This window comes from Alexandromys fortis, unplaced genomic scaffold (assembly GCF_014885135.2).
Source record: "Alexandromys fortis isolate MF-2015 unplaced genomic scaffold, M_Fortis_MF-2015_v1.1 scaffold_332, whole genome shotgun sequence".
Taxonomy (NCBI): Eukaryota; Metazoa; Chordata; class Mammalia; order Rodentia; family Cricetidae; genus Alexandromys; species Alexandromys fortis.
Genome location: NW_026068232.1, coordinates 370,052 through 382,154, shown reverse-complemented (window position 1 = coordinate 382,154; position 12,103 = coordinate 370,052). Strand labels below are relative to the sequence as shown.

Genomic DNA, 12,103 nt, shown 5'->3' with positions numbered 1-12,103 from the left:
CATATAGTGGATGGAATATTTAATTAAGACTATCTGTATATAGGCATTTTTACCATTAACCAATTATTTAACTCTAAGGTGTAAGCTAATTTTACTCTTACTGTGCTTGTAATTTTAAAGTTTTTAAGCCCTGAAATCAACAAACTTCCAAGTCAAAAGAAAAAGAAAGGTTATATTTCAACAAGTGCTTTAAAGGTATTTGTGATATTAAATTGAGGGACATTTTATAGAAAAAAAAACTAGAAAAAGAGGAAGAATCAGAGAGCTAAATACGTATAATTTTATTTAGTCATTTTAATATATGTTTTCCTTATTAAATATATAAATATAATGAAACCAGCAATAATAAAAATTTTCCTATTAATTGTAAAACACTTTCTGTAAGGGAAGTATTAAACAATATGTGGGGCCTTCATTCAGTATACATAAAAGCATAATACCTTTTTATTTGTTACATAGGTGGACCCCCCCCATTTTTCATGTTTTAACCCCTACATCCCAGATTTCACAGAATACATTGAAGTCTCATATTATGAGGGTCCTGTTTCGTATCACTACTTATGAGGAGTCACTGAACAATAGGAAAAGGTTGAATGGCTCTATCTATCCTTATTCTTTTTGAAGGTATATTAATAGGTTCAGTTGTAATTATTTTAAGCAAGCACAGCTAGAGTTACAAATAAGGAATTTTTTTTTAGTTTAAAAGATATTGTACAATATCACCATAATAAAAACAGATCTACAGGACCTGCCCCTGATGCATGAACTGGCTCTTTGGAATCAATTCTATGGGATGGGATGCCTTGTCCAGCCTTGATTCAAGTGGGGGGGGGGAGACTTGGTCCTACTTCAACTTGATATACTATAATTTGTTTACTCCCATGGGAGGCCTGGCCCATTCTGAATGGAGATTGAGAAGGAGAGGATGGGAAAGTGGGTAGAAAGAAGTGGGGGGAAATGGGAAGAGAGGAGGGATCGAAAGCTGTCACTCCTATGCAAAATAAATAAATAAATAATGATAAATAAATTAGAAAGGTTAAATCCCAAATGCATACATAGAATAATGTAATGAATTAATATTGCCTGTATTCTTAATGCCACACCATTAAGGCTTGTGAGTTTCCAGGTAAATCTTGTAGAAAGCAAGTTAGTCTTTATGACTTCCGAGGCATATAGAAAGATTTTTTTGTGTGTGTGTTTTAAGTTTGCTTACTGTGTTCATCATAATCATAATCATAATCAAATTTATGTTTAAATCGTCGAACAGAATTTACCTAAGATAGCCCTGTTAAAAACTTAGAAGCTGGATTCATTTCTGAGAGACTTTTTTATTTATTTTTCTTTCTTTCTTTCTTTCTTTCTTTCTTTCTTTCTTTCTTTCTTTCTTTCTTTCTCTCTCTCTCTCTCTCTCTCTCTTTCTTTCTTTCTTTCTTTCTTAAAGATTTCTGTTTGTTCCCAGCCACCGCCTCCCATATCCCTCCCCTTCCCCCAATCAACTCCCCCCCTCTCAACAGCCTGAAGAGCAGACCAGTTCCCTGCCCTGTGGGAAGTCCAAGGACCTCCCACATCCTTCCAATCAGGAACAGAAGGAGAGAGAGCACGAGCAAGGAACTCGGGACCCCGAGGGGTGCACCCACACACTGAGACAATGGGGATGTCCTTTAGGGAACTCACCAAGGCCAGCTGGCCTGGGTCTGAAAAAGCCTGGGATAAAACCGGACTCGCTGAACATAGGGGACAATGAGGACTGCTGAGAAGTCAAGAACAATGGCAATGGGTTTTGATCCTACTGCACATACTGGCTTTGTGGGAGCCTAGGATGTTTGGATGTTCACCTCATTTCTGAGAGATTTTAATGGAGGTTCCTTTCATCCTTTCCATGTACAAGTATCCAGTTTGCTTTTTTTAATAGACACCTATATACAGCAAGATAACTACTAGTGACATATAGATGTTTGAAATAGTTTACCAAATAACAGTCCTCAAGCACATATTGTTGATTTTTTTAACTGGTCCTTTGTTCACCCTGTCACAGGACCTTCATGACCTAGGAGAGAGATGCTGAAGTAAATTTTGAGACAAAATCTCTCTGGGCTGAGATGGACCAGCTACATCTTATCTCCAGAACTAGTTTCTCAGTGAAGTAAAACAGCACATGACACTTTTATAATATTTTATACATCCAAAAGATATCTAAATCTCTGCAAGCCTGAACCCAGTGCTCAGCAAGGGGAAAAATGAAAGAAAGGATATTTGGACTTTTGAGCAGAAATCATGGCAGACATTAAGTAGAAGGCAAAGAATTCTTAAAAACATAAAGACTATTCTTCCCAGTAATGGCCAGCAGGCTAAGAGACCCATTAGGAATGGCAGAACCTAGTGTATGTCTAGCTCCAAATTCCCTTACAATTCATGAAAACAAGAAAATTTGCTCATATATAAAAACATTGAAAAACCAAACCAATCACTTGTATTGCTTTGAAAAATGTGCCTTTTCACCTTTCTTTCTGTGTGTTTTCTGAGGTAGGATCCTGAACACACTGGATGGCATGGCTACTGGGTATTCTTGTGTCTCAGCAGCAGTAGAGAAGTAGGAGTGACTGCCCAGTTTACATTTTGCAGTTCCTATTTCTATGTTCCTACAGCCATTCTTTGTCATTTTGAGAAAGGTTTTTAATCTGAGACAGTATCTTATTTTCATTCCTTACTCCCCATGTGCCGTAAAAGACCCTTGGGAGAAGTGAAAAGGGAGTTAATAAAGTTCAGGCTTTGGTCATGGTAGCAAAAGTGAACTGAATAGTGAGGGATGGCAAGCATTAAGAAGAGTTGTTAATTACAAAGGGGAAGAATCTTTCCCATTCCATCATATGAAATAATCTACATCAGTTTAAGTATTAAAATAGAAAGTCTAAAATTCAGCTCAGCCCTGGATATTGTTCATTGTATAGTAGAATAAATTGAGGCTGAGATCTGGAAAGCTGTCAGAAGGATTTTATTTTTTCTTTTAAATTATCTTCTGGAAAGGTCAAAATGTGTAACAGAATACATGATAGTAACAGAATCAAGGTAAAACCAGGGGTCAAAAAACTATCCTATCACAGGGTTATTTTATATCCAAAATGTGTTTGGTAGATAGTAGGGGTGTCTGCATGTTTCAGGAGTCTGAAAACCACAGAGCTCATGGAAACTTCCCAGTGCAATTATCAGTGCAAGTTCTAAGATGAGACTCGAGCTTCCTCAAGACATAAGCAGGCTGTATCCAAATTAGTGCCCATGAGTTACCATGTCCCAGAATTTTTGGAAGTGTTAGATACATGGTATATTTGCATGGAGAAGGCCGTACATTTGGAGAGTGTCTGAGCAAAAGAAAGGGGAGTGAGCGAGAGAAAGGTGGATATGAAGAGTGAACAAAGGACCGCCTGAGAGACACCTGACTTCCAGGCTCATTAGCATCCCCAGTGGTAGTAAGAGAAGAAGAACAAGGGAAGTCTCTGTGTAGTGCTCAGGGATTGAAGTTGGGGAGGATTATATGTTGTAATTAAATTATAATCACAAAAATAAGAATAAGAAAGCAGTCACACTTTAGCATACACAAATGCATACACACACATAAGTATAAGCACTCACAGATACAGAAACAGATACACACACAAATACATACACACAAAGAAAATAGAGTTTTTTAAGTTATGACACAATAGTGATGTTGGATGTAGGGAAGGATTTAAAATTATGTTATGGATGGTGGGATTCAGAAACACAAAATAATAATATACTTCTATTGAATAAGACATTCTAAAGAAATGAAGGTATCAGAGAAAACAGTTGAGTTCACTTCTGTATGTTTCCTTTCTGCACTCTGAGCTCATTCATCACTTCATAATTGCATGTGGACACACACACACACACATCTAGACACACACATATGTAAACACACACAAACATGCAGAAAATTTTTTTAAAGTTTTCTTTTTGTAATTCATCTTAAATTATTTCTTGACCATTGAAAGTTCAAGACCTTCCATGCTCATAGGGTATATTGCTTGACCAGGGGTAGAACTCCCATTTTTTTTTCTTTAATCTAATCATCTTTTGTAGGTCAATCTAATAGTCCCAATTCCGTGTGATGGCTCATGTGTACATTCACAGCAGTTATGAAAACTGACGTAGGAAGATAGCAAATATTCAGCAGCAACCTGCACTTGGCTGCCCAGAATCACATTGAGAAGGGCTCATACAGAAATGCAGGCCTTCTTATAGGAAGCCAGGATCTATTCCCAAGGAGCCAGGTACATGCTCATGCTCCAGGAAACACTGATTGTTTTCCTTTGTTGTTACTTGGAGCCAGATTTCATGTTAAATTACATTTTTTCTGTCTTTCTAGTTTCAGGTTCCTGTTTCTGTGGTAACAACAGGGAGGGGGAGAGAGACATGAAATAGCAGCTCAGAATGAAATCTCCAGTTACAGCAGGCCCTTGATTTCCATTGCTACCTTTGAGATCTGCCTCTTGATTGGTCCAAATCTATTCTCTAGATGATTGCACACACTCAGCCAATCAGAGGCAACCAGAGATAATATTTGTCTTTACACAAAGGGTTTTTGTCAGTCAGGCTCCTGGCTGGAGACCAGCTCACAGCTGGTTCCTGGTTCTAGCCAGGACCTGACTATAACCTACTAGTCAGTGAAGGAGGATTGCTCCTGAAACCTGCCAGAAGAGAGAGTTCTTTGAAATCCAGCATAGGCAGGTACTTGCTAAAATTTCTCACATGCAGCCTGAGTTACCTGCTCCTTTTTCCTGTGCAGGAAGTGTGTTCCTGCTTCCTAAGCAGCAGCATCCCCTTTAAGATGCATCATTCTCATTCAGCTTTGGAGTTTGTCTTTATCTGCAATGCATGTCATTCATCTCAGCCTTTGGTATCTAACCATGACAATGGACCTGCTGCTTCTTACACTCCCTTCATGGACCTACTGTGTGAATAATTTTCTTCAAGTACATTTCTTATTTGGCAAACTGAAACTCTGAGAGCTCATAGCTGAAACATTTGCTGACAATATGTTTTATTTGCATGCAGTCTTTTCATTGAAGATAGTTTTTTGTTCCACACAATATATAATTACTATGGTTTTCTGTTTCCTGTCCTCCTACTCCTTTCTCACATTCCCACTTGTCCAAATCTATACTCTGTCTGTTTCTCTCTCTCTCTCTCTCTCTCTCTCTCTCTCTCTCTCTCTCTCTCTCTCTTTCTTCCTTTCTCTCAACTGAATATACTCAGGCATTTAATAATAATAGCAATGATAATAATAGTAAAATATCAATAATAATAATATCAATAGTAATAAAAAATAAAAACATCCAAATCGCACAAAAGAAGCAAATATAATAATAATAGCCAAAGTAAAGGAGAAGAAGCACACAGATGCAAAGACACATATGTTCATGCAAACATATATGCCACAAAACCACAAATGCTGTGGGATTCCCCTCAGTATCCTGCGAATACCATTGGTTAATAAAGAAATTGGCTTGGACTGTTAAGGTAGAACATATCTAGGTGGGGAACAATAAACTGAATGCTGGGAAAAAGGGGGCTGAGTTAGAGAGAAGCCATGGAGCTGCTGCCAGAAACAAACACACTGAAACTTTGCTGTTAGACCACGACCTAATGGTGATGCACAAATTAATGGCAATGGGTTAAATTAAGATGTAAATGTTAGCCAATAAGAAGCTAGAGCTATGGGCCAAGCAGTGATTTAAATAATAAAGTTTCTGTGTGATTATTTTTAGGCTGAAAAGCTGGGAATCAAACAGGCAGCTTCTTACCACAAATTGGTATGACAACCTGTTTGACTGCATTTATGTAAAACCTGGGAAAGTTTAAAAAATAATTTAGACACAAAAGAATAAAGTTAGGTATGGTTTATTGGTACCTAGCGTTTTACTTGCATAGTGCTGCAGACCCTTTAAGAGAGGACTTCCTGATTCAGTGATAGCAGAAGAAAAGACATGTCATTTTGAAATGGTGGCCTTTTGGGCCGTGCTCCAAGTACAAACTCTAACAAGGTCTGGCTATGAAGCATTTGATGGGGTTTGTGAGCAGAGTGCTACAACCTGCTTAATGACACAACATAGATCCACTAAATACTTGGAACTGGGTGTGTGTAGCTCAGAGGCAGTCAATGGACCTCCTCCACCATGTAGGACTGGGCAGGGAAATCAGGCAGTGCTGTATTTCCCCAGTAATGGCACCATATAAGTTCATAAGTAGGGTTTAGCATTTTAATAAACTAATATATATTATATATTAATATAATTTAATAAGAACTACATATATATTTCTGTTCTTGTTTAAGGTATTGTGTTTGTGCAACGTATTTAAAAATATAAAACATAATTAATAAATTCAGATTAAGATAATCATCTATAATAGTCAATCTTGTAGTCATGTTAGCTAGGATTTCTAGATATACAGAGATTTAATTCAGTTAGATAGGCATTCTTCAAACCTTTGAAAGACTAGAGTATATGGCATTTAAAATGTTTTAAGAACTTAGGACTTTTAATGACAGTAGGACACATCTACTGGCAGTATGAATTACATCAAAAGGAAGGTGGACATTGAAGTGACTACTTATGGAGTTTGCTACCCATTTGCTCAAGAAACTGTTCTTCCTGGACTTTTAGATGAACTTAACATACACGAACTAGCAAGAAATGACTGCTGAAATTACCTAAAGGTGAGACCGTCCTTCATGGTTCCTGCTTTATGAAAGAGTCTGCTAGACATTCTGCAGGACACAGAAAAATGTGACTAACAAACTGCCAGTATAGGTGGAACTGTCTTTGAAATTTATTGTTTTGTGGAAAAGTTTGCTGGATACTAAGGGCCTCTAGGCTAAAGATGGATGCCCAAGCAGTACAGAAGAACCTTGGGTAACTGTCTAGGCAGCAAGATGTCTCTATCAATTTTAGAGGTTTTGAAGTTGCTTATAATGTACTTCCTGTTTACTTAGTAAACGTTATATTCATCTGGAGTCTTTGATAAAGTTTAAGAATTCAAGTTATAGTTATAATTATATAGTTCCTTAGTGATTATAAAAATAAAATAGATATAAATGTTTTAACTGTAATTCTTGCTTGATAATGATTTTGTTACAATTAATTTTACTATTAATAATAAATTAATAAATTAATAAAATAATAAATTAATAAAAAAACCTTCTTTTTTATTTAAATAGAAAAGGGGAGGTGATTTACATTGTATGCTATGAATGCCATTGGTTAATAAAGAACCAGGCTTGACCTGATAGGGTAGGACAGAGCTAGGCAGAAAAAAAAAATAAACTGAATGATTGGAGAAAGGAGGCTGAGTTAGATAGAAGCCATGGATCTGCTGCTGGAGATGGACACACTTAAACTTTACTATTAGACCACGACCTTGTGGTGATGCACAGATTAATGGAGATGGGTTAAATTAAGATGTAAGAGTTAGCCAATAAGAAGCTAGAGCTACTGGGCCAAGCCGTGATTTAAAGAATAGTATCTGTGTGATTATTTTGGGGCTGGGCAGCTGGGAAACAAACAGGTGGCTCCTTACAACACCCCAAATTGTAAACCATTACATATAGGCAAAGGACATATGAGGGATAAAAAATTGCTGACAAGAATTATGAGACAAAGAAACCTCCAAAATATGCCACTTAGGGCCCTGTATTTGTCCCACCTACTGCTGGGCACTGAATCCTCTCTTAAGAGTGGTTTGTATGTGAAGCAAGACTCTACTGTATGGAACATGTTATTCATTTGCTCTCAGTTTTAATTGGATCTGTATTCAGGATTTAGGATGGGGTCTTGGTGAAAAGCTTCTCTTCCCTAGTAACAGATGACAGTCTGAGAACAGGGAACTATAAGTGTAACTTTTTCTTTTTTCCATTCTTCTTTCATCAATAATCACACATACTGTATGTTCTAATCTAATTCTCTTCTCAGGTACACATTGTTTCTAATGTGTGGCAAATACATTTGTTTACAGTTCCCTCTCTGTACACTCCAGTATTTGAGATGAAGCAAGGTAAGTGGCCTGTCTATATTTCTATGGGATAAACTTTTACATTAAGTATAAAATCAAGGATACTTACACTCTTCTTTTGTAAGAAAGTTAAGCTATACTCAAATGGATGCTGATATATGTAAGAATATACTCAAATGGATGCTGATGTTTGTAAGAATTCATTATATATTCACTACATTATTCTAGTAACTATTACTGTAATCTTCAAATGTTAATGTTTCAATTATTAGAGTTAATTAAATTATTTTAATCTTAATTTTCAATTTATATATAAACAAACATTAATATTTTGTCTTAGGACATTATATTGCTAAGTTCTTATAATTGTTCCTATGAAACATGAAGTCACAAGAACTATCTGCTTACACTAATGATAATGAAATTTTTGACAGAGATTGGACAGTAGCCATAGAGAAGTCTGAATGTGATCATCCTTATGTACTCAACCATATACACCCTTAAATATCATCAGCTCCTGCAGACACATCATGGGGATCACAGTTTTGAAGTACAGTCAATCAAAAATTGATGTGGGACCTTTTATTATTTTGTAATTTTTATTAAATTTATTCTTGAATTTTCATACATTTACGGAATAGTGCTTTGTCATATAAACCATCACTCAGCCAAACTTCTATTAAAATTTCACCTCCTTGAAGCATGATTAAGAAAAGCTCAGAGAGAGAAACTGGGGTTCAATCTAAAGATATGAAAAGCAAAACAGCCAGCCACTGGCTTTTCCCTCGACCTCAGTCCAAACTGGTGATCCTGCCTCCATGAATCTCAGAATAAGACTATGTTTGAGAGCTGTCTCCTCCCATTTTATTATCCTCTCTGGGGCTGGGATTAAAGGAATTCATAATTATAATTAAAGGCATGCACTTCCCAGTTTCTATGGCAATTAGTGAGGCTACTTGATTAAAGGTGTGCATAACCACTGCCTGGTCTGTAAGGCTGATTGTTTTTCTTTTTGATATCCAGGCAACCATTATTTATTAAAATACAATTGAAATTTCACTACACATCCTCCTTCTATAATAATTTATTTGCTTATCCCTCAGATCCATTTATTGTAATTAGTGATTCTCATATGTATGCATGTGGTATGTACATGGTATGACACATTGAAAAATAATACAAGGAAAAGAAATGAGCTTCCATTTTTCTTTTCTTTTTTTTCATGAAAGAATGCACCAAACACATTCGCATTTATTTTCTTTTTTTAAGCAAATGACAAAGACCCAAATTACCAGTTTTTTCTTAAACCGACGCTTAACATTACATACTTAAACAATTTTCAGAACTGACGAATTTGCCAGCATCCATGCACAACTAGAAAACATCCTTAATTTACCTTAAACCAGAAATTTATTAGCATTGATGCAGTAATGGCTTTCATTACTGAATACTGAAAATAAAGTTGAAATATTTCTGCAGAAGGTTCATCTGGCAATCACAAAATCAGCAATGTACAAAGGGCAGCAAGTAGAGTGTCTCAGATGTATGTCTATCTACGGGGACACAGGAAAACTTAGGACATGACAAATGTCCACAACACAAGACAACTTTTTGCTGATACTATTCATACCTGCTATATGTAGAGGTGGCACTTGTAACATATGAAAGTGAAGCTGTTAAGACTGTGATAGATTTTCACAAGGGTATAACTAAGAAAATAATTAGTACACGTTTCCCCTTATTGGAGGAAGAATACAGTTAAGAAAACTTGTATTTCCTGCTTACACAGTTAATATTCTTTCCTTCACATGTCTCCGAGGCAGATGAGGACTAGATAGTTATAGTTATCGTTTTCTTTCTCACCAGATTCAGAAAAGAAATTTACTAAAGAGTAAGTAAAGTACATAGGGTTCAGAGACATTAAGAGATAGTTTTGGTAATGCAAGTTAGAATAGAAAGTGAGTTAAGTCCTACCTTTTGTACTCACATAATTAGGATAGATAATGGGGTATTTTCTCTGAATTTGTCAAATGTTTATGGGCAAGACATTATTGATTTATTTACTGCCTGTTTGTATTGTATATAGTTATTGTACTTATTGTATATAGTTTTTTTATTAGTTATAAACTTTTTTTTCTGACAAAAAGAGGTAATGCAGTGAGAATTTGTTTGTGTTATAACATACAAAACTTGCCTGAGGATCAGAGTATGGAGCTAGCCACTAGTTAGCCTCAGAAGTCAGGCAGTGGTGTCACACACATTAAATCCCAGCCCTCTGGAGGAAGAGGCAGAGGGATTTCTGTGAGTTCCATGTCACCTTGGGATACACTAAATAGATCCAGTCTCAAAGAGTGGTGGCAAACACCTTAAATCCCAGTTCTCGGCAGTCATAGGCCTTTAATTCAAATACTGGGGAAGTAGAGATGAGAAGGGACATGCCTGGGTGGGGAGAGAAATATAAGGAGGGAGGAGACAGGAGCTAAAGGTATTCAATCTGAGGACTTGTAGAGACAGGCTACTGCACTCAGTATGAGGATTTCTTAATGGTAAGAACTAGTGGCTGTCTGTTGCTCTGCTTCTCCGATCTTTCAGCTTTCACCCCCAAAATATCTGACTATGGGTTTTTATTTAGAAAGATTATTATTGCACTTGAGAAAATAGCTAAGAAAACCATCCCAAGTATTTTTACAGGTTTGTCATAGGTATTAGCAACACTGTTGATTTATGTCATTGTTGTTGATTACAAGATTCTAGTCCATTGGTTTCAGGGCATATTTTACTGACCGTCATAATTTCAGAGTCTTATATAGTTTGTTGACTATTACCAAACTTTACATTGGTGTTTAAATGAAGGAAAACATAATAAAACAATTAGTTCCCTATGCTTGATACAGTAATTCATAGTGATGTGTGAAAGAAAGATTGGTGTTAATTGATAGAATTTTATGTTAAATATTGATTGCTATTTGGTTTAATTAGTTTTGAAATCTTGATACTTGCTCAGAACAAATGATACTTGGTGTCCTAAGTGCTTTACCAAGGTTATTTTTACAATCGTGCTATTAAATATAGGGCATTGGCTCAGAAATTTGCATTATTTATTACATAGAGTGAATATCATTGTGATCCTTGAATTATATTCAATGTATTTCTTTTCTCTTTATGGTAAAATATTCCTGGGTCAGAAGTTGCCTCATTCAGTAGCATACATAATTTGAAATTATGAACATCTGTGTTTATTATTAGAACACACAGGTAAAAATCCAGGAATAGTATTTTGGGCATGCAATCCCAGGGCATGATTGGCAATGACAGATCTCTGAGTTTAGCCATCTAGCCAAACTAGATTACTTGGTGAAATTTATTGAAAATAACTATATCAAGTGAACCCAAGGTATTAGATATTTGAGTTAATATAGCATTTTTTAACATAATAGCAACATTGCACATGTGAGCTTTAAGCAGATAAAACTGTGTGTACATGATTTATATAATTTCAAGCTAGCCAAAGTCGCAGGATGGTTGTTACAGGAAGGAATGAAATCTTACTCCTATTTTACTAGTCATTGGCATTTAATGAACTGCTGAGGAAGGATGAATTTATTTTCTTCAGCAACGTTTGATCTCAGAAAACACCCAGCTTCCAGGAGAGTTCCACACATTCATGAAGACACAGGCAACCCTGAATGAGCTCAGTTTCTATTAAGAAACTAGAGAGCCATAATAATAATAATAATAATAATAATAATAATAATAAATAAGAAAAAGAAATGAGGGAGCCTTGGCTCCATAACCCTATATTTTGACTGGCTATTGTTTTCTGAGATGATCTCTCTGTTACAATGGAGAATTTCTTCATGCTGAGAGAAGCCTCCATTTATCTCAGTGTATGAGGACAAAGTTTCCTAAGTTGTTAAGGTGCATTAATAAATTGTTGATGTCAATTCTCCTCCCTTACCTATACCACTCATCACCACTGAGTAACTAACTACATTTCCAATAGCAAACATTGTCTCCGTGTTGTTGAGCAGGTCATAAGCACAAAAGGAAAGGCATTGAATACCTTGCGCTAGTA

General features: G+C 36.1%; 1 long non-coding RNA gene across 6 annotated transcripts in view; it reads left to right on the top strand.

Moving 5' to 3' along the window:
* The window catches only part of LOC126493742 (uncharacterized), a 217,358-nt gene that overhangs the window by 147,423 nt on the left and 57,832 nt on the right, over positions 1 to 12,103 (top strand). For 3 of the 6 annotated variants that reach the window (XR_007589873.1, XR_007589875.1, XR_007589870.1), the window contains one exon: positions 8,032 to 8,070. The exons of 2 other annotated variants lie outside the window; for them this stretch is intronic. This is a non-coding gene — a long non-coding RNA (uncharacterized lncRNA). Of the gene's footprint in view, positions 1 to 6,683; positions 6,737 to 8,031; positions 8,071 to 12,103 lie in introns of all 6 variants that reach the window. One more of the 6 variants, XR_007589872.1, reaches the window with a different exon arrangement.